Here is a 27,370-nt window from a genome sequence, read left to right on the forward strand (position 1 = left end):
GCGCCGTCTGCAGCAGCGCGGAGGCGCCAGAGAGGACCAAGCCAGTCGGAAAGAGAAAGACAAACGCCACGTGCTGCCACTTAGACGTGGAATCTAAGCCAAGACACAGTGAAGCTGTCTGTGAAACGGAAACAGCTTCACAGGTGTGCGCCTGCCGAGGAAAGGGAGCGGGAGATGGGGTGAGTGCGCGTATAAGCTTTGGTCTGCAGACTGGATGAACCCCAAGTCCTACTGGGTATGAGTATCCTGGGACAAGCCATCATGGGAAAGAGTACGAACAGTATATGTATGTATAACTCAATCACTTTGCTGAAGAGCAGAAATTCACACGCTGTAAATAAAGTGACGTGGACGACTTAGCCCCCACTGACTCACTCACCACCGGACAGTAACTTTATAGTGGAGAGGGCTGGCAGACTTCCGGCGTGACCAAGTGACCCCACCTAACATCAGCAATGCCGGGACACAGTGGCACCAGGACCTCGTGACGAGGTGACCTGAGGCAGACCCAGTATTATATACAGTGTTCCTGCTGAAAACGCAAAGGCCGCGTGTAACAAGAAGGAGACGTCAGGCAGACCCAGGAGGGACCGTCTAAAGAGCAACTGGCCTGTGCTCTTTACAAATATCAAGGTCAGAAAGACAAGGGCTAAGAAACTGCTCCCGATCAAGAGACTTAAAGGACACGAAATGAAATGCAATGTGTGGTCCTCGAATGGATCTTGGACGTGAAAGTCACTCAGTCGTGTCTGACTCTCTGCGGCCGTGGAATTCTCCAGGCCAGAATACTGGTGTGTGTAGCTGTTTCCTTCTCCTGGGAATCTTCGCAACCCAGAGATCAAGCCCAGGTCTCCCGCACTGCAGGGAGATTCTTTACCAGCTGAGACACAAGGGAAGCCCAAGAATCCTGGCGTGGGCAGCCTATCCCTTCTCCAGCGGATCTCCCTGACCCAGGAATGGAACCGGGTCTCCTGCACTGCAGGTGGATTCTTTACCAACTGAGCTAGCAGGGAAGCCCTGTGGATCTTGGCCAGAAAGGGCATTATTGTGACTTGGGAGAACCTGGCCATGGGCTGCACGTTAGATAACAGGATTGTATCAATGTCCAGTTTCTACATTTTGGTAACAGTACTCTGGTTTAGTATCAGAACTCTGCAGTGGCCACAGGACTGGAAATGGTCAGTTTTCATTCCAATCCCAAAGAAGGGCAATGCCAAAGAATGCTCAAACTACCGCACAATTGTGCACATGCCAGCAAGGTTATGCTCAAAATCCCTCAAGCTTGGCTTTAGCAGTATGTGGACTGAGAACTTCCAGATGTACAAGCTGGGCCTCAGAGGTACAGAGGAACCAGAGACCGAATTATCAACATTCGCTGGATCATGGAGAAAGCAAGGGAGATCAAGAAAAACACCTACTTCTGCTTCACTGACTACGCTAAAGCCTTTGACTGTGTGGATCACAACAAACTGTGTGAAATTCTTAAAGAGACAGGAATACCAGACCACCTTCCCTGTCTCCTGAAAAACCTTTATGTAGGTCAAGAAGCAACAGTTAGAACCAGACATGGAAAAACTGACTGGTTCAAAATTGAGAAAGAGTACGACAAGGCTACATATGGTCACCCTGCTTATTTAACTTCTATGCAGAGTACATAACGCAAAATGCTGGGCTGGAAGACTCGAGCTGGAATCAAGGCTGCTGGGAGAAATATCAACAGCCTCAAATATGCAGATGATACCACTCTGATGGCAGAATCAAAGAGGAACTGCGGAGCCTCTTGGTGAAGGTACAAGAGGCAGGTGAGAAAGCTGGCTTGAAACTCAACGCGAAATAAACGAAGATCATGGCATCCAGGGCCACCAGTTCATGGCACATAGACGGGGAAAAGGTGGAAGCAGCGACAGACTTCACTTTCTTGGGCTCAGAAGCCACTGCAGATGCTGACTGCAGCCATGAAATTAAAAAGATGCTTGCTCCTTGGAAGGAAAGCTGGAACCGCACATGAAAAAGCAGAGACATCACTTTGCTGCCAAAGGTCTGTGTAGTCAAGCCGATGGTTTTCCCAGTAGTCACGTACAGATGTGAGACTTGGACCATCCAAAAGGCTGAGCGCCGAAGAACTGATGCTTTCGAACTGTGCTGTTGGAGAAGACTCTTGAGAGTCCCGTGGACTGCCAGGAGATCCAACCAGTCCACTCTAAAGGAGATCAACTCTGAATATTCATTGGAAGAACTGAGGCCGAAGCTGAAGCTGCAATACTTTGGCTACCTGATGCGCAGAGCCGACTCCTTGGAAAAGACCCTGATGCTGGGAAAGATTGACGGCAGGAGGAGAAGGGGAGACAGAGGATGAGCTGGCTAGATAGCATCACGGACTCTGTAGACATGAATTTGAGCAAAATCCCGGAGACAGTGAATGACAGGACTTAGCAACTGAACAACAGCCTGCAATCTCAGGAAATAAACCCCGAAGTCAGAGTCAAACAACAATGTTTCCAATTCACTCTCGAGCGGTTTCAGTTCATTTCAGTTCAGTTCAGTCGCTCAGTCGTGTCCGACTCTTTGCGACCCCATGAATCACAGCACGCCAGGCCTCCCTGTCCATCACCATCTCCCCGAGTTCACTCAGACTCACGTCTATCAAGTCCGTGATGCCATCCAGCCATCTCATCCTCTGTCGTCCCCTTCTCCTCCTGCCCCCAATCTCTCCCAGCATCAGAGTCTTTTCCAATGAGTCAACACTTCACATGAGGTGGCCAAAGTACTGGAGCTTCAGCTTTAGCATCATTCCTTCCAAAAAAATCCCAGGGCTGATCTCCTTCAGAATGGACTGGTTGGATCTCCTTGCAGTCCAAGGAACTCTCAAGAGGCTTCTCCAACACCACAGTTCAAACGCATCAATTCTTCGGCACTCAGCCTTCTTCACTGTCCAACTCTCACATCCATACATGACCACAGGAAAACCATAGCCTTGACTAGACGGACCTTAGTCGGCAAAGTAATGTCTCTGCTTTTGAATATGCTATCGAGGTTGGTCATAACTTTTCTTCCCAGGAGTAAGCGTCTTTTAATTTCATGGCTGCAGTCACCGTCTGCAGTGATTTTGGAGCCCCCCAAAAAAGTCTGACACTGTTTCTACTGTTTCCCCATCTATTTCCCATGAAGTGATGGGACCGGATGCCATGATCTTCATATTCTGAATGTTGACCTTTAAGCCAACTTTTTCACTCTCCTCTTTCACTTTCATCATAGAGGCTTTTTAGCTCGTCTTCACTTTCTGCCATAAGGGTGGTGTCATCTGCATATCTGAGGTTATTGATATTTCTCCCGGCAGTCTTGATTCCAGCTTGTGTTTCTTCCAGCCCAGCGTTTCTCATGATGGACTCTGCATAGAAGTTAAATAAGCAGGGTGACAATATACAGCCTTGATGTACTCCTTTTCCTATTTGGAACCAGTCTGTTGTTCCATGTCCAGTTCTAACTGTTGCTTCCTGACCTGCATACAGATTTCTCAAGAGGCAGGTCAGGTGGTCTGGTATTCCCATCTCTTTCAGACTTTTCCACAGTTTATTGTGATCTACACAGTCAAAGGCTTTGGCATAGTCAATGAAGCAGAAATAGATGTTTTCTGGAACTCTCTTGCTTTTTCCATGATCCAGCGGATGTTGGCAATTTGATCTCTGGTTCCTCTGCCTTTTCTAAAACCAGCTTGGACATCAGGGAGTTCACGGTTCACGTATTGCTGAAGTCTGGCTTGGAGAATTTTGAGCATTACTTTACTAGCGTGTGAGATGAGTGCAATTGTGCGGTAGTTTGAGCATTCTTTTGCATTGCCTTTCTTTGGAATTGGAATGAAAATTGACCTTTTCCTTTCCTGTGGCCACTGCTGAGTTTTCCAAATTTGCTGGCATATTGAGTGCAGCACTTTCACAGCATCATCTTCCAGGATTTGAAATAGCTCCACTGGAATTCCATCACCTCCACTAGCTTTGTTTGTAGTGATGCTTTCTAAGGCCCACTTGACTTCACATTCCAGGATGTCTGGCTCTAGGTGAGTGATCACATCATCCTGATTATCTGGGTCGTGAAGATCTTTTTGTACAGTTCTTCTGTGTATTCTTGCCACCTCTTCTTAATATCTTCTGCTTCTGTTAGGTCCAGACCATTTCTGTCCTTTATTGAGCCCATCTTTGCATGAAATGTTCGCTTGGTATCTCTAATTTTCTTGAAGAGATCTCTAGTCTTTCCCATTCTGTTGTTTTCCTCTATTTCTTGGCATTGATCGCTGAAGAAGGCTTTCTTATCTCTTCTTGCTATTCTTTGGAACTCTGCATTCAGATGCTTATATCTTTCCTTTTCTCCTTTGCTTGTCGCTACTCTTCTTTTCACAGCTATTTGTAAGGCCTCCCCAGACAGCCATTTTGCTTTTTTGCATTTCTTTTCCATGGGGATGATCTTGATCCCTGTCTCCTGTACAGTGTCACGAACTGGTCAACAAAAGAGTCCGAAATGCAGTACTTGGATGCAATCTCAAAAATGACAGAATGATCTCTGTTTGTCTCCAAGGCAAACCATTCAATATCACAGTTATCCAAGTCTATGCCCCAACCAGTAAAGCTGAAGAAACTGAAGTTGAACGATTTCATGAAGACCTACAAGATCTTTTAGAACTAACACCCCAAAAAGATGTCCTTTTCATTGTAGGGGACTGGAATGCAAAAGTAGGAAGTCAAGAAACACCTGGAGTAACAGGCAAATTTGGCCTTGGAATGCGGAATGAAGCAGGGCAAAGACTAATAGAGTTTTGCCAAGAAAATGCACTGGTCGTAGCAAACACCCTCTTCCAACAACACAAGAGAAGAATCTACACATGGACATCACCAGATGGTGAACACTGAAAGCAGACTGATTATATTCTTTGCAGCCAAAGATGGAGAAGCTCTATACAGTCAACAAAAACAAGACCGGGAGCTGACTGTGGCTCAGATCATGAACTCCTTATTGCCAAATTCAGACTTAAGTTGAAGAAAGTAGGGAAAACCGCTAGACCATTCAGGTATGACCTAAATCAAATCCCTTATGATTATACAGTGGAAGTGAGACGTAGATCTAAGGGCCTAGATCTGATGGAGCGCCTGATGGACTGTGGACGGAGGCTCGCGTGGTTTAGGGAGAAGGAGTGATGAAGACAGAAAGGTCGCCCAGCCAGGCCGCGGTCACGGCCGACAGCACAGCACGGAGGACAGGCGAGGGCCTCTCCGCCCTCCGCTGCTGCTCCCGGACGCCAGCGCCCGCTCTCACGACTCCCGGTGCTCAGATGATCTGTACACAGACGGACGGTCTGTTGGGGTTTGGGCTCCTTTTAAAAATGGGGTCAGAGATGACAGATCACTCTGCAGTGTGATCTTTTGCATGGCTTATGCATGTGTATGGTTAGAAAATAGTAGTACTAAAGGCCTTTAGCAAAGCCAGCCACCCCAGCGCTTCCTGACCCCAAGGCTGCTCCTCAGCGCAGTCGCTCTTCACTGCTTTCTTTGCTGCTTACGCCACGTGTCCATGTCCGATGGCTCGGTTGTGTCCCACTCTTTGCAACTCCCCGACTGTAGCCCGCCACACTCCTGTGTCCATGGGATTTCTCAGGCAAGAGTACCGGAGCAGGCTGCCATTTCCTCCTTCAGGGGATCTTCCCAACCCAAGGATGAAGCGGGCGCCTCCAGCACTGGCGGGTGGATTCTTTATCACTGAGCCATCTGGGGTGCACGGCTGCGAACATCCTTGTATAAATACCTGAGTACCTACTTCCAGTTCTTTTCGCAATACACCCAGAAAAGGAATTGCTGGATCATGTGGGCGTTCTGTCCGAGAAGGCGGTGGCACCCCACTCCAGTGCTCTCACCTGGAAAATCCCATGGATGGGGGAGCCTGGTGGGCTGCAGTCCATGGGGTCGCTAAGAGTCAGACACGACTGAGCGACTTCACTTTCACTTTTCACTTTCATGCACTGGAGAAGGAAATGGCAACCCACTCCAGTGTTCTTGCCTGGAGAATCCCAGGGACGGGGGAGCCTGGTGAGCTGCCGTCTGTGGGGTCGCACAGAGTCGGACACGACTGAAGCAACTTAGCAGCAGCAGCATGGACATTCTAGGTAATTTGGGGGGGAACCTCACAGTTTTCCACAGCAGCCACACTATTTTACACTCCCACCAGCAGTGTATAAGTGTTTCAATATTTGTTTTTTTTTAAATATAATTCCTGATGGGCCTGACGCGTTACTGTGACTTTGGGACCACGGGTTGCAAAGAGGCAGACATGACTGAGTGGCTTGTTTCAATATTTGTTTTTTTTTTTTTTAATATAATTCCTGATGGGCCTGATGCGTCACTGTGACTTTGGGACCACGGGTCGCGAAGAGGCAGACATGACCGCCCAGCTGAGCACAGGCACGCCTCAGGAAAGAGCGCTGTGCGGTGCCCATCGGATGAAGGCAGCACAGCGGCCGCCCACCCAGCACGCTCGGGAGACACGCAGGCTGTTCTGCTCACAGACGTCAGTGGGAACAGCGCTTCCTCCAGGCAGTCTCCCCAGCTCCCCCACCAGGGGTCCAGGACACGCCCGGCCATTTCCTCGAAGGGGGCCACAGAGAACATCATCACACCCCCTCGCCTAACGTCCAGGAAGAGAGCGGGAGCACGGCAGACCCTTCGGTTATCCCGCCCCCACCCCCGTCAGTGCAGCCTCCTGGGGGACCTGTCCCGCCCTCGCCACTGTGACTTCGGCTCCGTGCCCCACACCAGCCCCATGAGCACGGCCCACGCCTGGGGTGAGCAGGACCCAGCATTCCGGCTGCCGCAGCTCCCTGCCAACAAGGGAGGGGCACTGGTGTGGGGCTCTCAGCCCTCGGTTCCGGACGCAGTAGCGGGCCGGCTTCCGTCATCGCTTCAACGCGTCCACCCAGCACTGCCGCTCAGACCACCCTCCTCTGCTCTTGTTATGCCCAAGTCGCGAAATCTCCCTATGACCACCAGGGAGCCGCTATCCGATGCAAAAGCAAGAGAGTTTTTATTACCAAGCTCGAGCTGGGGCTCCCACTGTTACCGACGCAGTGGCTCTAGGGAGGGGCCCCGAGTTTTGGGTTTCATTGCTTATATAGGGAATAGTCAGGTAAAGGGGGATGTTCAGGCTGAAGGACATCTGATTGGGCGCCTTCTTCTATAAAGGACATCTGATTGGTCACCTTCTATAAAGGACATCCGATTGGTCACCTTTTTCTATAAAGGACATCTGATTGGTCACCTTCTTCTATAGCGTTGTGTGCTGATTCCTGATTGGGTTTTACTTTCAAGGTAAATCACAAGTTCCTGAACGTAAAGTCAGGAGGTTCAACCTGAGGGCCGATTGGCTCGGGGGCAGTGGGGCAAGGTTAGGTAGTATCCAAAGTCTACGTCTTTTTGGCCAGAACTTTGCAAAATGGAGTTCTTTTACAAGATGGAGTAGCCTGGGCTCTCCGCTCTCTCGGCCTGTGGCTTCTCTCCGCAAGGTTTCATCTGTTCCTCGGTTCTCACGGATTCCCCCATCGCAGACCGGAGTTCAGCCTCAAGTGCCAGCTCCGGTGATTCCCACTCAGGGGCGCCGAGTGTGAGGGGCGCGGGGACAGCCTGCTGGGGACGTCTGGCCCGGCCCCTTTCCCGCGCCGGCTGGCACAGGAGGCTCACGCCCCTCTGTGCCTCTGTCGTCCTCCTCCACTGACTCTGACCCCTCATGCTTCGGTCACTGGACCTGCCGAGAGGAGCCACTCTTTCATCTGAATACAGTCACTGTATTTTGCGCGTCTGTCCGAGCAGAGGTGCCCAGGTCTTAGCTGTGAGCTTCCTCACCAGCGCACCAGCCGTGCCTCGGAGGCAGTGAGCAAGAGCAAGCAAGAGCCTACAGCCGTGACCAAGAGCTCCCTCCCTAACTTATCCATCACGGTGGCAGGACGGGTGACCGCACGCGTTGTTCTCGGGTCCTGGACGGGGGGAGAGGAGCCACGCTTCAGAAACACTGCGTGCGAGGTCTCAGTGAGACGGAGGAGAACAGAGCAGGAGCGCCAGAGGGGCGGGTCTGGGGCTGGGGGAAAGAGCTGGGCTGGGGAAGCACGCGGCACAGGAGCTCAGGGCAGACACTTCAGAGCCCCTCGCTGGCGGTCTTGGTCGGGCACGTCTCTGAGGAACAGAGCAGCCATCAGATCTGGACTCCAAGTGAAGTAAGGCCTTTCCACAGGCAGAGCTGCCAAGCAAGGACCAGCTGAGGCCAGGCACTGGAGGGGGAGCTGTCCAGAGCGCCAGGAAGTGAACTCCACGACCATGAAGGATGTCTCAACCTCGAGCTGTTGATGTTCTAAGCATCTGATGTGGCTCTCAACTGATGTTGTCAACCTTGGATAAAGGACTTGCCCAAAGTGGGACCAGAAGCCATCACGCCTCAGTCAGTGCCTGTCCTTGCCCAGAGGCCATGGCCCTTCACGGAAGCCAGGGGCCGTTTGGGTGGAGCAGGAGTCCATGAAAGGCCTCAGGTGTTTCTGTGTGTGTGTCTGCCACGCGTGCTGTGTGCTTAGTCGTGTCTGACTCTTGCTGCTGAGTCGCTTCAGTCGTGCCTGACTCTGTGCAACCCCATAAACTGTAGCCCCCAGGCTCCGCCGTCCCTGGGATTCTCCAGGCAAGAACACTGGAGTGGGTTGCCATTTCCTTCTCCAATGCAGGAAAGTGAAAAGTGAAAGTGAAGTCGCTCAGTCGTGTCCGACTCTTAGCGACCCCATGGACTGCAGCCCACCAGGCCCCTCTGTCCATGCGATTATCCAGGCGAGAGCACTGGAGTGGGGTGCCATTGCCGACTCTTACAACCCCATAAACTGTAGCCCTCCAGGCTCCGCCGTCCCTGGGATTCTCCAGGCAAGAACACTGGAGTGGTTTGCCATTTCCTTCTCCAGGGGATCTTCCCAACCCAGGAATCGAACCTGGGTCTCCTGCATTGCAGGCAGACGCTTTACTGACTGTGCTACCAGAGACGTTTCCATTAGATAATTATTAGATAACTACTGGAGTCCATGTTTATTAAACTAAGTACTAGTGTTCTTCTCCATAATCAGTAAACTGATAAATGCATACAACAAAAAACTCGGTAAAATCAAGAAAACACTGCCGCCCAGAGATAAGCGTGATGAGTATGTGTGATATGAAAATATCATGTCTTTTTTGTGTGCGTACATTCTCCCTCACAGTTGCATTCTATTTCACATGCTATTTTGATGTGGGTTTTGTTTTTGAAGATTTTTTTAATGTGGACCATTTTTTAAAGTCTGTATGAAATTTGCTACAATAGCACTTCTGCTTTCTGTTTTGCCTTTTTGCTCCTGAGGCCTGTGGGATCTCCGCTCCCCAACCAGGGATCAAACCTGAACTCTCTGCGTTGGGAGGTGAAGTCTTAACCAGTGGACCGCCAGGGAAGTGCCTTGTTGTGTGTTTTTTTAGCTTAGTCTGACGTAAACTTACAGAAGAGTTTATAGGAAAATTTATACAGAAAACTTGTAAGGAACCCGTGTAAATCCCCGTGTTCCCTTCACCTAGATTCACTGCGTTCCTTTTGAAAATTACCTGCACGCCACGTACATGTTTGCACGTTGGCGGTCGTCACAGCCAACATCCGCGCCTGTGTGCACGTGGCCCTGCTGCGCTCCCCACGACCCCGAGCTGCGCACTCTCATCATCCAGCCTCACAGACTAGGCCTCCAGTGCTCCCAACACTTCACCTCACAGTCATCTGTTAGAGGTCTTTGATTCCTACCTGTGTGCACCTATTTCTTAGGTTTTCAACGCCACCTTTAAATAAGAGTATCCACAACCTCCCCCACACCCACCGGTGGGGCAGAAGCGACTAGGACAGTCACAGCGCCTTGAATGTGCGTCCCATCGCCAGCCACGGCACGGCCGATGAGGCACCGTGACAACGTCTCTTAACCCATCCAATGATCTTGTGAACAGCTTACTACTGCGTTTTTCATGATTCAGAATTACTTCATCAAATGTAAGCATATAAAACGCACTGTAGTCTCTATTACAACCCTATTGGGCGTTACTTCTAGTTAAAATATGTATGCACTCTGCCTCGTAGCAGCATTATTCACAAGAGCCAAAAGGCAGACGCAACCCAGCTGTCCACAGACAGGTGAACAACACAATGTGCTGTTGGGGCAGAAGCATGTCCCTTCTCCCCTTCCAGGTTCTTTGGTTGGTCTAATGGTTAAACTGGTAGAAGACAGATTAACTGGAGACAAACCGATTTCATTTCATATGCATGGGAGCCCCACAAAAATACGAGACCCACAGGCAGTCAGGCAGTTAAGGCTTATCTGCCTCCCTGAGCTGAGGAAATGGTTAGGGCTGGGTCTGCAGAGGGGAGGGCCACCCACAGGACGACGAGAGCACGTCTGGTGATCACGTTTGTCCTGCCGCACAGGTAAGCCCAGAAGATAAAACAGCTATCTCTGGTGACTACTGTCTCTAGGGGCTGGCCCCCTATTTAAAGTCTTTCAGGCAGATAAAGAGGTAAAGGTTTTTCCTAAAAACTGCTGGGTCTGGATCTCCTTCGGCTCAAACTAATTCACATGACGAAGCGGTGTGTTTCGGCTGGTGTATTCTGCTCCCGTCCGGGGCTACACGCAGACGAGAGAGCACTACCCGGCCTTTAAGAGGAAGGAAGTTCCGACACACGCTACAGTGGCTGAACCTCGAGGACGCCTTATGCTTCGTGACATGAGCCAGTCACAGAAAGACAAATAAGTACTCTCGCTCCTCGAACAGGAGGTCCCAGGAGCAGTACACTTCGCAGACAAGGAAGGTCGGCGGTGACTGCCAGGGCGTCAGGGGGAGGAGAAGCGGAGAGGCGCCGTTGACTGCACGGAGCTCCATCTTTTTGTGAAATGGAAAGACACGACAGTGTGGACGCACTAACGCCACTGAAATGCGCACTTAATCACATTAAAACGGTAAATTCTACATTATGTGCACCTTACCGCTGTTACATTTTTTTAAACTTTTAGATCTATGCGGCATGAGTTCCACATTAAATGAGCAATGAAGTGTGAACACTGAGCCTCAGGAACCGAGGCTGACGCCTGTGGAACGTGCTGGAAGATGCTCCAAAGGGGTGTCTGGGACTGAACAGAGCAGGTGGCTGCTGGCAAGGAGACGCTGCCATGAACGGCCTGCAGACCATACCTGCAGCCTCCCCATGCAAACAGGAAGCCTGGGGCCCTGAAGCCAGCAGACCCACCCAGCCTCCCGCTTCTCACAGGCTTCCTGTGTTAACGGGCACTCTGCGGCCACCCGCTCCTGCCCCGTGGAGAAGGCTTCTGAGTGCAGCATTAGTCCCTTACCCTGAGGCCGAACTGGAGGCCAGGACTGAGAGCCTGCGGCATGCTCTGTGCTAGGGGCTCCACACGCGGTGTTTCTAATAGCCATGTCCACAGGGAGGCTGTGCAAGAGGCTTTGGGATTCTCTTACTCATGAGGAGGCCGAAGTCTGGAAAGGTTATGTAACTTACTCAACATACACAAGAAGGAGCAAAATTCTTTCCATTACACCATGTGGCCTCTAAGTCAATAAATGCCCATAGGGCAACTAGCATATTTTTTAAGACCCTACAAGGCCCCAGAGGCACAGGATAAAATGGTGAGATAGCATCACCAACTCAGTGGACGTGAAGTTGAGCAAACTCCACGAGATAGTGAAGGACAGGGAAGCCTGGCATGCTGTACTCCACGGGGTCGCAGAGTCGGACTCGACTTAGCTACTGAACAAGGACAAAGGCCCTAGACACAGAAAGCAACTCGAGGTCGCCGCCAGCAGTAATTGCTGCTTACTGAGCATTCAGCACGGGTGAGGAACCTGGCTGACTAGTTCCACTACCGTATTTAACACACGCCATAGCTTGGAGTGTCACGTGTAAGGGCACCAGCCTGTCCAGCACCCAGCACTCTAGTAAAGCTCAGGAACAGTCAGTGGCTTCAAGGAGGACATTTCTTTCACATTCAAACTGGTGATTCCCAAGATCAACGTCGGTTCTAAGACGATTTTTTAAGCATTGAGAAGACATTTTGGCATGATTTTAAGGCAGAACTTCCTTCAACTGTTTTCCACAATACTAACCCTAAAAACACAGGGCCTCCGTCATGTCTCAGCAGTAAAGAACCTGCCTGCAATGCAGGAGATGAAGGTTTGATCCGTGGGTCGGGAGATTCGCCTGGAGGACGGCATGGCAACCCGCTCCAGTATTCTTGCCTGGAGAGTCCCCATGGACGGAGCCTGGCAGGCTATGGCCCATGGGTCACAAAGAGTCAGACAGGACTAAGAGATTAACACTTTTACTTTCAAGCTCCTGCATGAGGGACTCTCGTTCAATCCCTGGGTCAGGAAGATCCCTTGGAGGAGGAAATGGCAACCTACTCCAGTATCCCTGCCTGGGAAATTCCACGGCCAGAGGAGCCTGGTGGGCTGCTGTCCAGGAGGTCACAGAGTCGAACAGGACTGAAGTCCTGTTCGCATGCAACCCTAAAAACACAGGAAGATATTCCAGCAACAGGGCTCACTACAAATACGTGTGTTCATAGCAGGAAGGTATTATTAGTAATAATATTTATTCGTTCTTTCAACAAACAGGCCTTGAGCGCCGTCTGTCTGCGGGGCCAAACCCAGGCTCCTTCTCCTCCCGCTCAAAAACAAAAAGTGTCTTTCAAGAGGGCTCAGGCCGTCTCATCAGCTAACCTCTGCAGCAAGTACTGCGGCACTGACCTTGAGGAGTCTGTCCTCACAAACAGAACCTCGTGAATCTTTACTAAACATCGTGGTCTCAGATTTTGAAAGTCCGCCTTTTTGTTTCTTTTAACGTTGCCTTCCCTAACCTTACGAAAAAACGGTGTGTCTTCAGGCGGCACACTTAGGTATTCCCAAACTGGTCGTGTATCCGGCCGGGGTCGCCATTTCAGCCCTTGGGCGGGGCCCTGCCTGGGCGAGAGGCGGGCATCCCTACCCTCGTGAGCTCAGAAACAAGGCGAAGCCCGCCGGCCACGACGCGCCCGCAGCTTCCGCACTCCGCGCCCCTCGCCGTCGGCTGGGCTGGGCCCGCCTTAGCGCAGGAGCCGGCCCGCGCGCTCCGGCCGCGGCAGGTCGCTCCCCCGCGAGGAGCGGCGGGCCCGCCTCCCGCTTTTCCCTGGCGTCGCGGGCACGGCGGGAGGACAGCCTTCGCGAGGCAGCGGAGGGCACTGGCGCTGCGGGGACCCGAACTGCCGCGCGGGGCTCCCTGGCGGCGCCGCGCCGCCGCGCCGAGGCCCCGCGGGAGGAGCCAGGCCGCTTCCGGCCGCGCCGCGGGCGCCGCCATCTTGGGCTCCTGGCCACCCAAACGACGACGAAGACGGCGGACACTGCGGAAGCTGCCTTTCGCGCGGAGCCTACTGCGACCCCCGCTCGCAGGTCGCCGGGTGTCCCAGAAACAGACCGGCCCCTGCGCGCCCCGCACCGCCACACAGGAAGCCGCCATCTTGTACTGCAGAGCCCTCCACTTCCGGGACCGGCCGCTGCCGTGACGCGCGCGGCGCGAGCCGACAAAGGCGGCGCGAGCGCCCTCTGGCGGCAGCGCCGCAAAAGCGCCGACAGCTTTGACCCGAGGAGGATTCTGCTTCCGGGTCTCCCAGGGGGCGGGGCGCGGCTGGGGTGGCCTGGGGAGCATGCGCATCGACGTTGGGGCGGGGCGCGCTCGCCCTGCTCGGGTTGAGGGTCCTAAGTGAAAGTGAAACGCGAAAGTCGATCAGTCCTGTCGGACTCTTTGCGACCCCGTGGACTGCAGCACTCCAGGCCTCCCTGTCCATCACCAACTCCCGGAGCTTGCTCGAACTCATGTCTATCGAGTCGGCGATGCCATCCACCCATCGCATCCTCTGTCGTCCCCTTCTCCGCCCGCCTGCAGTCTTCCCCAGCATCAAGGTCTTTCCCAATGACCCTATAGGACAATGAGGGTCCTAGTGGTTCATCAGATTTCCCTGTAGCTCTAATGGTAAAGAATCTGCCTGTGAGAGAGGAGACCAGGGTTCAATCCCTGGGTTGGGAAGTTCCTCCGGAGAAGGGAATGGCAATCGACTCCAGTATTCTTGCCTGGAGAATTCCATGATGTGACCCAGGACCACAGAGCCGTATTCCTCCCCTGTGGCTGGTGACGGCTTGTCATGGGCTAGCGTTCTGGTACCACCTGGCTACCAGCTCTCAGCCTGAAGCGGCCTGACAGGTTGGGCAGTGCCCAGAGGCCGTTCTGGCTCCGTCAGGAGTCTGGCCGCCTGGCCGCCCTTGGAGGGCCCCTGCTGTCCTCTCCCATGAGGAGGACTACATGTGTTTGGGATTCACACATCAAGATGCACAGCCCCTGCATGCTAAGTAAGAAGCTGAAATATAATGATTTAAGGGCTCCTTAGATAAGATTCGGAGAAGGCACTGGCACCCCACTCCAGTACTCTCGCCTGGAAAATCCCACTGACAGAGGAGCCTGGTAGGTTGTGGTCCATGGGGTCGCAAAGAGTCAGACACGACTGAGCGACTTCACTTTCACTTTCCACTTTCTGCACTGGAGAAGGAAATGGCAGCTCATTCCAGTGTTCTTGCCTAGAGAATCCCAGGAACAGAGGAGCCTGGTAGGCTGCCGTCTATGGGGTCGCACAGAGTCGGACACGACTGATGCGCCTTAGCAGCAGCAGCAGTAGATAAGATTACCTGCTCTACCTTGCTTCAAACCAGCAATCAGACTGCCTCGATTTCCATCAGGGTAGCTTCCTCTTTCTGGAAATTAGATGCATTCCAGGGCTTCAGGAGACCTCTCTTTAAAGTGGAAAATTACCTTTGTATTTTTCTGTGTAGGAAAATTACCTACATGGGTGATGAGTTAGCACCTTAATGGAGGTACAGTGGTTACAGGCAAGTCTGAGTCAGTTTTCACCCTCATCCTCATCACATGACCCAGGGGAGATGCTGTTTCTGTCCTCTGGAAATATACAAGGTTTGTTAAGCCAGGTGTGCACATCACAGATATTGCAACCTTGTTGCAGGAGAAATGAAGTGAGGAAACCTCATCCTGTTTCTCTGTGATTGTCCAACACTGAAATTGCCGAATATCGTCCCGGACATTCATACTGGACAACACTAACCAAAGCAAACAGGAACATCAGGCCTTTCCGCTTGTATCCACATAACGTGAATAATTAATCCTTCGTGCAATTGTCTTTTTTTTTTTTTTTTCTTGGCTGTGCTACTTGGCTTGTGGGACCCTAGTTCCCCAACCAGGGATTGAACTTGGACCCTGGCAGTGAAAGTACCAAGAGTCCCAGGGAATTCCCCTTGCAGTTGTCTCTTTTAAGCAAAGTAGAATTATAAAAAAGCTACAAACAAAAGTACATTATGTTATTGCTTACATTTATCTTGATTGGTGCTCTTTTCACCTGTATTTGGAATCAAGTTACTGACTAGCATCATTTCACTTTAGCCTGAAAGACTCCCTTTGTTATTTCTTGGAATGCAGGTTTGCTAGCAACAAATTATCTCAGTTTTCGTTTATCTTGGAATCATCATCGCTCTCGCATTTCTATGTTAGCGTTATCAGTTCAGTCACTCAGTGGTGTCCGACTCTCTGTGACCCCATGAACCACAGCAGGCCAGGCTTCCCTGTTCATCACCAACTCCCGGAGTCCTCTGCTCCAGCACCTACAGTCTTGCTGGGGCTTCTCTTCCCTGTGGGGCCACCCAAGACAGACGGGTCATGGTGGAGAGTGCTGACAAAATGTGGTCCACTGGAGAAGAGAATGGCAAACCACTTCAGTATTCTTGCCTTGAGAACCCCATGAACAGTATGAAAAGGCAAAAAGATAGGACACTGAAAGATGAACTCTCCAGGTTGGTAGGTGCCCAATATGCTACTGGAGATCAGTGGAGAAGTAACTCCAGAAAGAATGAAGAGATGGAGCCAAAGCAAAAACAACACCCAGTTGTGGATGCGACCGATGATGGAAGTAAAATCCAAAGCTGTAAAGAGCAATATTGCATAGGAACCTGGAACATTAGTTCCATGAATCAAGGCAAATTGGAAGTGGTCAAACAGGAGATGGCAAGAGTGAACATCGACATTTTAGGAATCAGTGAACTAAGATGGACTGGAACGGGTGAATTTAACTCAGATGACCATTATATCTACTACTGTGGGCAAGAATCCCTTAGAAGAAATGGAGTAGCCCTCATAATCAACAAAAGAGTCTGAAATGCAGTACTTGGATGCAGTCTCAAAAACGACAGAATAATCTCTTTGTTCATTTCCAAGGTAAACCATTCAACATCATGGTAATCCAAGTCTGCCCCTATCAGTAATGCTGAAGAATCTGAAGTTGGACAGTTCTGTGAAGACTTATAAGACCTTCTAGAACTAACACCCCCAAAAGATGTCCTTTTCATTATAGAGGACTGGAATGCAAAAGTAGGAAGTCAAGAAACACCTGGAGTAACAGACAAATTTAGTCTTGGAACATGGAATGAAGCAGGGCAAAGACTAATAGAGTTTTGCCAACAGAACACACTGGTCATAGCAAACACCCTCTTCCAACAACACAAGAGAAGTCTCTACACATGGACATCACCAGATGGTCAACACCAAAATCAGATTGATTATATTCTTCTCAGCCAAAGATGGAGAAGTTCTATACAGTCAGCAAAAACAAGACCGGGAGCTGACTGTGGCTCAGATCATGACTTCTTTATTGCCAAATTCAGACTTAAATTGAAGAAAGTAGAGAAAACCACTAGACCATTCAGATATGACCTAAATCAAATCCCTTACAATTATACAATGGAAGTGAGAAATAGATTCAAGGGATTAGATCTGATAGACAGAGTGCCTGAAGAACTATGGATGGAGGTTCGTGACACTGAACAGGAGGCAGGGATCAAGATCATCCCCAAGAAAAAGAAATGCAAAAAGGCAAAATGGTTGTCTGAGGAGGTCTTACAAATAGCTGTGCATAGAAGAGAAGAGAAAGGCAAAGGAGAAATGCAGAGTTCCAAAGAACAGCAAGGAGAGATAAGAAAGCCTTCCTCAGAGATCAGTCCAAAGAAATAGAGGAAAACAATAGAATGGGAAAGTCTAAAGATCTCTTCAAGAAAATTAGCGATACCAAGGGAACAATTCATGCAAAGATGGGCTTGATAAAGGACAGAAATGGTATGGACCTAACAGAAGCAGAAGATATTAAGAAGAGATGGCAAGAATACACAGAAGAACTGTACAAAAAAGATCTTCATGACCCAGACAATCACGATGGTGTGATCACCAACCTAGAGCCAGACATCCTGGAATGTAAAGTCAAGTGGGCCTTAGGAAGCATCTCTACAAACAAAGCTAGTGGAGGTGATGGAATTCCAGTTGAGCTATTTCAAATCCTGAAAGATGATGCTGTGAAAGTGCTGCACTCAATATGCCAGCAAATTTGGAAAACTCAGCAGTGGCCACAGGACTGGAAAAGGTCAGTTTTCATTCCAATCCCAAAGAAAGGCAATGCCAAAGAATGCTCAAACTACTGCACAATTGCACTCATCTCACACGCTAGTAAAGTAATGCTCAAAATTCTCCAAGCCAGGCTTCAACAGTACGTGAACCAAGCACTTCCAGATGTTCAAGCTGGATTTAGAAAAGGCTGAGGAACCAAAGGTCAAATTGCCAACATCCACTGAATTATTGAAAAAGCAGGAGAGTAGCAGAAAGCATCTACTCTGCTTTATTGACTATGCCAAAGCCTTTGACTGTGTGGACCACAGCAAACTCTGGAAAACTCTGAAAGAGATGGGAATACCAGACCATCTGACCTGCCTCTTGAGAAATCTGTATGCAGGTCAGGAAGCAACAGTTAGAACTGGACATGGAACAGACTGGTTCCAAACAGGGAAAGGAGTACATCAAGGCTGTATATTGTCACCCTGGTTATTTAACTTATATGCAGAGTACATCATGAGAAACACTGGGCTGAATGAAGCACAAGCTGGAATCAAGATTGCAGGGACAAATATCAATAACCTCAGATATGCAGATGACACCACCCTTATGGCAGAAAGCAAAGAACTAAAAAAGAGCCTCTTGATGAAAGTGAAAGAAGAGAGTGAAAAAGTTGGCTTAAAACTCAACATTCAGAAAACTAAGATCATAGCATCTGGTCCCATCACTTCATGGGAAATAGATGGGGAAAAAGTGGAAACAATGAGAGACTTTATTTTGAGGGGCTTCAAAATCACTGCAGATTGTGACTGCAGCCATGAAATTAAAAGACACTTGCTCCTTGGAAGAAAAGTTATGACCAACCTAGATAGCATATTAAAAAGCAGAGACATTACTTTGCCAACAAAGGTCCATCTAGTCAAAGTTATGGTTTTTCCAGTGGTCATGTATGGATTTGAGAGTTGAACTATAAAGAAAGCTGAGCCCTGAAGAATTGATGCTTTTGAACCATGGTTTTGGAGAAGACTCTTGAGAGTCCCTTGGACTGCAAGGAGATCCAACCAGTCCATCCTAAAGGAAATCAATCCTGGATATTCACTGGAAGGACTGATGCTGAAGCTGAAACTTCAATACTTTAGCCACCTGATGTGAAGAACTGACTCATTTGAAAAGACCCTGTTCCTGAAAAAGATTGAAGGCAAGAGAAGGGGACAACAGAGGTTGAAATGGGTGGTTGGCATCACCGACTCGATGGACATGAGTTTGAGCAAGCTCCAGGAGTTGGTGATGTACAGGGAGGCCTGAGGTGCTGTAGTCCATGGGGTCGCCAAGAGTCAGACACGACTGAGTGACTCAACTGAACTGAACTGAACAGGCTCAATAGTTGGAGCCTCTGGGCTTATTTGCTCCACAGCACATGTGATTTTTCTGGGACCAAGGATCGAACTCATGTTTCCTGCACTGGCAGCAGACTCTTTACCGCTGAGCCACCAGGGTAGCCCCATCACTCGACTTTGGAGAGTTAAACCATGCTCATATTCTTGGGAAAGCCCAGTTGATCGTGGTAATAATTATTTTTATATGCTGCTGGATTTGGTTTGCTAATATGCTATTGAAAATATTTGCATATATATTCATAAAACATACTGATCTGTAGTTTTTTTTACTTATAATGTCTTTGACTTTGACCCCAGGTTACTAATGGCCGCGTAGGATTGAAGGAGGAGACAGACAGAACTGGACTCCATCTTAGGCCAGACTGTGAACATTAGGCACAGTCACGCTCCCGGTGGACTCTGAAGCTTGTGCCCAGTGTCGACAGAAATGCCACACCAATGGAAAACCAGACCCCCGATAAAAGAGCCACAGGACTTGGACTCTCTGTCGCCTAAAAGAATATGCTAATGTTCTATGTAGCAGAAAAAAGTCGTAAATTCCATTGTTTATCGGGATATGACCACAGGCCTGTTGATTAATGTCTGTTGTTTAACTGTCTAGGCTCATGACACATGAATCATGGGTTAACTTTGATCGTATCTCTCTTTTACCTTGTCCAGGCTAGTTTCAGGGAATTTGCGGAGGTGGGTTTCAGCGTGTACACTTAGGGCATATAAGGTTTTCCCGAAAACTGGTCGGGGTCCTTGGCTGAGAGGAGACTCTGCCTTGGGCCCGCCGGCGTAACAGACCGCGCTCCGCTATCTGCCTCGTCCTGAGTGAGTTTGCTGCCCGGAACACGTGGCTACAACAGTCGGTGCATTGGCCGGGAAACTCCTCACTTTGAGGAGATGAGTCCCACTTGGGACTGCTCCACAACCTTGTGGCTTGAAGCTTCTGGACGGGGGAAGGCGCCTTCTGGAATCCTTCTGGAAGGATTCTGCCTCTCAACGCCCGAACCTTTCACGTTAGCAGGTAGTACACAGCAGCAGGGGAACTGATCGCTCAGGTGAGGAGGAACCCACCCGGCAGGGTGGAAGAGGGGGCCTGATCACCCCCCTGGGAGGGACTAGAAGGGGCACAGACCCACAGGGGCCTGGAATAGACAGGCAGCAGTGATGGCTTGGTACACAGGTCAAGAGCGTGTTAGGGCTTAGCAAGGGAATTTGTGGAGGTCATTTAGGAGGTGTGTCCATGCTGTCTCAGGGGAAATTATTACGAAGCGATCACCAGGAAATTTTAGGAGAAGAAACTGGGTTCTTGTGTGAGCGTATTCTACGTTCCCCCAGGAGGTGCCCTGTCTGCTGCGAAACCCCCAATCCCTCAAACTAGTTAGGACAGAAAGAAAAAAAGGGCATCAGAGAGTACAAACTGGCCTTTCCAGGAGAAGCCTGGGATGTGGGGTATCTAACCCATCTGTGTTTTTATCCTCATCCAATGAAGCCCGCCGGCACAAGAATGATGTCTAAACCATCAATGAGAAGGTAAGAAAAATGGGAGGAAGCGCCATCTAAGGCAACTGTACTAGAAAATGTGATTAAAAACTTCGGAAAGGGATTTGACAGAATCTACGGGACAAAGATGACACCCAGCCGACTCCGCACTCTCTGCGAGGTCGAATGGCCTGCAATGGGAGTCAGTTGGCCACCAGAGGGTACCGTGGACTTAAATTTAATACAGACAGTCTGTGCCATAGTTACAGGAAAACCTGGACCCCCGATCAGTTCCCACACATAGACTCCTGGCTAGGGATAGCCCAGGACACCCCGCCCCAAAATGGGCCCTATTTTATATCCATAGTGGGGAAGGAAAGATATTAATGGCTCAAAAAGTTACCAACGATGAAAAGGAAATCTTACTGGACCCAGAGGGGGAGGAACTTCCCCCACCACCATCCTGGATGGTGATCCCAAGCAACCACCGCTCCTGCGGGGCCAAGAGCCGCCCCACAGGGAATTGACCAGAGGCTGGTGAGCCTCCCAGCGTCTCCACTTCCCCCAGTCCTCCCGAGAGTCCCACAGGGTGTAGAGCCGCCATTCCGGCAAGCTCCAGCCTTAGTTGAAGGGATAACAGGCTACAACCCACCGGATTCAACCGCTGCTGACGTCATATGCCCCAAGCTCCATCCTCCACTCCCAGGAAGTACTACTGTACAAGGGAAGGGAGACACGAGTTAAGCAGAGGCTGTGCTCTGCCAGAGAGCCGGAGGGAAAGGCACCACCACAGAGGCCTCTCAGAGAAGCCCAGCAACCTCCGGTGCAAGGGGAGGACGGTAATTCCCATCAAGCTCCTGTAGCTTATTACTACCAGCCCTTCTCATCAACTGAGACACTGAATGGACAAAAGCATACCCCCCCACTTACTCAGGAGAGCCACAAGCTGTGACTAGGTTGATGGAAACCATCTTTTGCACCCATCAACCAACTTGGGATGAGGTCATGCAATTATTGACATCTCTCTTCAGTACTGAGGAGAGGCATAGGATTAATATGGAAGCAAAACAATGGTTATGAGAGATGGTTCCAGGAGGTGTTGCAAACCTAGAAAAGCAGATAGAACAGGCCTTCCCTGCTGATAAACCTAATTGGGACTATAATACAGAAGAAGGGAGGATTCAGCTAGACAGATATAGTGCAGCCATTATACAAGGGCTGAAGAGGGGAGCCCGTAAGCCAACGGACACGTCAAACCTGCTGGGCTAATTCAGAAGGGGAATGCATCGCCTTCTGAATTTTATGAAAGGCTCTTCGAAGCCTATAGACTTCATACGCCTATAGACCCGGAAGCTGCGGGCTCTCAGATTGTTGTAAACTCAGGGTTCATCTCGCAGGCGTGCCCTGATATTAAACGAAAGCTTCAAAAGACAGAAGGGCTGCGATCCATGTCCAGCTCCCAATTAATTGAAATAGCAGACAAAAGTGTTCCTGAACAGGGACACAGAAATAAAAAAGAAATATGGAAAGAAATATAAAGAGGAACAAAAGCGAACAGGCTGGAGATTTGCAATGCCAGCCGCTGCACCAGGAAAGTCTATCTTGGGCCCTCCAGGAAAACTGCCTCCTGCTCCAGGGACAGGACAGCCCTTCAACAGGTCCCAGCAAAGGCCCCGGGCCCCATTACAGCCAAACCTGTGTGCCTGGTGCCGAGGGTTTGGCCATTGGAAGAATGAATGCCCTAAGGCAAGGAGGGAAGAAAAAGCTCCCATGGTTGTGGGACTTGCTGACTTGGAAGCTAAAGGACTGCTGGGGCTCAGAGATTTCAGGTCCCCCAGAGCCTGTGGTAACCTTGAACGTGGGGGACCAAAACAGTGACTTCCTGGTGGATACAGGAGCAGAACTGTCGGTAGTAACAAAGCCTGTGGCACCACTGTCCAAAAAGACTAGCACTGTAACTGGGGTATCGGGAGAAGACAGGATTAGATCATTTTGCCGGCCCAGAAAACGCCAGATGGGGGGACACCAGGTGCCTCATGAATTCCTCTATGTTCCCGAGTGCCCAGTAGGGCACAAGGTTATTGGACCAGTCCAGAGACGAGGTGAGCCTGAGAATCCCAACACCTAAGACTCATCGGCAGGCCTGGGAGTTTTGGGGAGCTACTGGGTTTTGCAGAATCTGGATTCCAGGATATTCCCAAATGGCCCAGCCTTTATATGAACTGACAGGGCCTAAGGAAAATCCACTAAATTGGACTGAAAAACAACAAAAAGCCTGTGATGAACTAAGGCTGCCAGACCTTGCCAAGCCATTTCCTCTATGAGTAACCAAAAAGGGCAAGACAGAAATGGGAGTGTTAACTCAGTGTTGACGTGGGACAGGCCCGTAGCCTCTCTCTCCAGGCGGCTTGACAATGTCGCCACCGGGTGGCCAGGATGCCTGCGGGCTGTTGTCGCGGTTGCCCTAGTCGCACGAGAAGCCACTAAGTTGACTTTAGGCCAAGGTCTGGTCGTAAGAGTCCCACACGAGGTCAACGCAGTCTTACGAGGAGATCCCCACAAATGGCTATCAAACTCCCGGATTACTCAATCTCAAGGGTTGTTGTGTGAAAACCCCAGCCTCCGTATTGAACCTTGCCAGACTTTAAACCCGGCCACACTCCTTCCAGTGAGAGGGTGAACCTCCTCATGACTGTGGGGAAGTCTTGGAAGAAGTCTACACTGGAGACCCGACCTCCGAGACCAAGCGATTCCGGGCCCTGACTGGGTCCTATATGGTGATGGCATACGCTATGGCCACAGAAAAGACCGTCATCGAGGCTGGCTCCTTGCCACAACACTGGTCTGCTCAACGAGCCGAGCTACGGGCCTCGATTCGAGCACTGCAGCTGTCAAAAGGCAAGACAGTAAACATCTTCACCGACTCCAGGTATGCCTTTGCCGCACAACATGTACACGGGGCTCTATATATGGAGAGAGGGCTCTTGACAGCTAGTGGAAAAGATATCAAAAATAAGAAAGAAATTCTGACCCTATTACATGCTGTCTGGGAACCAGAAAAGGTTGCAGTCATACACTGCAGAGGACATCAAAAAGAGGATACCCGCCAGGCTCGGGGAAACAGACAGGCAGATAAGACCGCTAAACAAGCAGCCGAGGGCATGGGGAAAACAAGTGAGGCCCCTATTAAAACACTCCTATTGGCAGAACTGCCTGAGCCAGCGTTGGACTCTCCAAAATACACTGAAGCCCCAAACCAACTAGCCAAAGTGGAAGGGGCTATTAAGACTGAAAAGGGATGGTGGGAAGAGCCAAGTGGCAAATTATTGGTACTGGAGGAACTGGCACCCACTCTGGTAAGCCAAACACACCAAGTGACCCACCTGGGCCATGATAAACTGGAACAGCTAATTCGAAAATATTTCTTGGTTCCCCGCCTCTCTTCCCTATGCAGGACAGAATCTCAGAACTGCACTGCCTGCTCACAGGTCAGTGCTGCCTCTCGGCACAGACAGAAACCTCCGGGGATTCAGCTGAAAGGCACGCTGCCCTTTGAACACCTGGAAGCGGACTGCACTGAAATGAAACCTCGCCGACGCTACCGTTACCTGCTGGTCATGGTATGTACTTCTCGGGATGGGTAGAAGCTTTTCCTACTCAGAGTGAAAGAGCATCAGAAGTAGCCCGGTGCCTGCTTAGGGAGATAGTCCTCAGATTTGCATTTCCTACCAGCATTGGATTGGACAATGGCCCGGCTTTCATAGCTGATGTAGGACAACAAGTAAGCAAGACTGTGAGCATGAAATGGACGCTGCACACTGCATGCAGACCCAGAGTTCTGGCGTGGGGGAGCGGACCAACCGGACCCTGAGAGAGCCACTCTCCAAATGGATCATAGAGACTGTTCCTGGGTGGACTCGCTTCCGATGGCTCTGCTCAGACTCGGGATGACCCCACGGTCCCATGGCTACTCTCCATACGAAATTGTATACAGAGACCCCCTCCCATAATAAAACAGGTATCAACCAATCTGCCTCAGGTGAGGGGGGATGGGACTTCACAGCAGATGGAGCAGTTAGGTAAGATAATTAGTCAGGTAACTAAGTTTGTACAAGAAAGAGTGCAGTTCCCTTTGGGAGAACAGATTCATGAGTTTACGTCTGGTAACCAAGCATGGGGTCAAGATTGGAAACGTGATTCCCTAGCCGCTCGGTGGAAGGGCCCTCATGCTGTTTTTCTAACTACCCCCACCGCAGTTAAAGCTGCAGGTATTGCCGCTTGGATCCCTCACACGAGGGTGAAGAGAGCATACCACGCAGACCCAGGAAACGCTGAGTGGACTACACAGAGGGACCCCGCTGACCCTCGAGAGACTAAGCCCATCCTTCAGGAGAAGAAAGAAAAGATCCCAGACGAGCCCCTTCAGGATGAGGCCGCACAATCAACTCCTGCCGCTTGGCCTCATCCACGTGATTTGAGTTCAACTTCCGTTTCAACTCAGGACAATGTTTTCATTTCCTGGGCACATTCCTGCGCAGACTTCCGCAACACCTCCAGTTGCTGGGTGTGTGGGGCTCTGCCTCTGTCTGTGATGGATGGAATTCCTTGGTGGGTGTCTCCACCAGGGAGATTTTAAACCACTCAGGTCTTTTCTGGGATGACAAAAAGAGACTTTCCTTTCTCTTGCCAATCACAATCTCTCTCTGCTCTCTTGGTGTAAACCAGACCTACAGTCAATAGACCCGGGTCATAGGGTTACATTTGATATAAATGCCAGTTTCATAGAAGTAACAAAAGCCTCTACCTCATATTTAAAGAGCAAAAAGGAAAAAGGCTCCCTGACTAGCAAGGGAGGACAAGCCTCTAGGTATGTTGAACAATTTTACCAAGTCTGGGATGAATATTTCTGGAAGACCCCAGAAAAGGGTCAATTAATTACTCCCACCGCTATACGCTGGGAACAAAAAGAACATAGGGTAGGGTTTGGTGACCATCCCTTAGACCTGAAAGAACTAAAATCTATGGGATACCTATCCCCTGAACAATGTAAACAAACATTGAGGTCACATACCACCACAACCAGTCCATCCATTGGCCAGGCTCTGATTGGGAATATAACGCTGGAATCCACTGGGTAGCGCCCAATGGAACCCAATGGCTTTGTGGGCCTAACCTTTGGCCTTGGCTACCAATCGGCTGGGTAGGCTGCTGCACACTGGGATTCGCTTTTGCCCATGGCACCATAAAGCCTAACCTACAACAAGCCCTGGTAAATCTACTTATTTACATGCCAGGTGGACAAGGTCTCTGTTTCAATGGTATGAGTATATTGCTGCCTTATTCGTACCCTCTATAGGGACAAGAGATGTTATGATTGAAGTAGAGGCCTTGACTAATTTCACAAAACAGGCCCTGCTAGATAGCACAAAAGCCATCCAAGGCTTAAATGAAGAGCAAGTCCAAATGAGAAGAGCGGTAATGCAAAAGAGAATGGCTTTGGACATACAGCTGCTCAAGGAGGGACCTGTGCCATAACCAGGGTTGAATGCTGTGTATACATTCCTGGCTTGCCTGGCAGTGTATCAGCTGCTTTAGATGACGTGAAAATGCAGGTAAAAGCACTGTCGAATGGAAACATTCCTTTCTGGACTTTGGTTCTATCTTGGATGAAGGACAATTGGTGGAAAACTATATTTACCATTGTTATAGTTGCCTTGATAGTTCTGCTTTGTGGACCCTGCATTTTACAATGTATTATGAACTTTGTAACCCAAAGGTTGGCGGTGTTCTCCCAAATTGGTGGTCAGAGAGACAGGGTGTAATATATTCCTATCAGTGATGCTCATACTAGGAGTTAAGAGCATCAGGAGGGGTTAATGAAGGAGCAGACAGACAGAACTGGACTCCATCTTAGGCCAGCCTGTGAACATTAGGCTACACACATGATCACCCTCCCAGTGGACTCTCAAGTTTGTGCCCAGTGTCAATAGAAATGGCACCAGTTCAGTTCAGTTCAGTTGCTCAGTCATATCCGACTCTTTGCAACCCCATGAATCACAGCACGCCAGGCCTCCCTGTCCATCACCAACTACCAGAGTTCACTCAGACTCAGGTCCATCGAGTCAGTGATGCCGTCCAGCCATCTCATCCTCGGTCGTCCCCTTCTCCTCCTGCCCCCAATCCCTCCCAGCATCAGATATCTTTTCCAAAAAGTCAACTCTTCGCACGAGGTGGCCAAAGTACTGGAGCTTCAGCTTTAGCATCATTCCTTCCAAAGAAATCCCAGGGCTGATCTCCTTCAGAATGGACTGGTTGGATCTCCTTGCAGTCCAAGGGACTCTCAAGAGTCTTCTCCAACACCACAGTTCAAAAGTATCAATTCTTTGGCACTTAGCCTTCTTCACAGTCCAACTCTCACATCCATACATGACCACAGGAAAAACCATAGCCTTGACTAGACGGACCTTTGTTGGCAAAGTAATATCTCTGCTTTTTAATATGCTATCTAGGTTGGTCATAACTTTTCTTCCAAGGAGTAAGTGTCTTTTAATTTCATGGCTGCAGTCACCATCTGCAGTGATTCTGGAGCCCCAAAAAATAAAGTCTGACACTGTTTCCACTGTTTCCCCATCTATTTCCCATGAAGTGATGGGACCAGATGCCACGATCTTCGTTTTCTGAATGTTGAGCTTTAAGCCAACTGTTTCACTCTCCTCTTTCACTTTCATCAAGAAGGTTTTTAGTTCCTCTTCACTTTCTGCCATAAAGGTGGTGTCATCTGCATATCTGAGGTTATTGGTATTTCTCCCAGCAATCTTGATTCCAGCTTGTTTCTTCCTGTCCAGCGTTTGTCATGATGTACTCTGCATATAAATTAAGCAGGGTGACAATATACAGCCTTGACATACATACCAATGGAAAACCAGACCCCCCCCCCAACCCTGATAAAAGAGCCT

At 49.9% G+C, this 27,370-nt stretch overlaps 1 long non-coding RNA gene across 3 annotated transcripts; it reads left to right on the plus strand.

Moving 5' to 3' along the window:
* Positions 1-27,197, plus strand: LOC121817306 (uncharacterized). Of its 3 annotated transcripts, none has more exons than XR_009597475.1 (3): positions 1-23,343; positions 23,869-24,034; positions 24,671-27,197. It is a non-coding gene; the product is annotated as an uncharacterized LOC121817306 (long non-coding RNA). The 3 variants fall into 3 exon arrangements; XR_006057168.2 differs by having other exon boundaries at positions 1-19,111; positions 19,242-24,034; XR_009597474.1 differs by having other exon boundaries at positions 1-24,034.
* Positions 27,198-27,370: the final 173 nt, after the last annotated feature.

This window comes from Ovis aries, chromosome 19 (assembly GCF_016772045.2).
Source record: "Ovis aries strain OAR_USU_Benz2616 breed Rambouillet chromosome 19, ARS-UI_Ramb_v3.0, whole genome shotgun sequence".
Classification (NCBI taxonomy): Eukaryota; Metazoa; Chordata; class Mammalia; order Artiodactyla; family Bovidae; genus Ovis; species Ovis aries.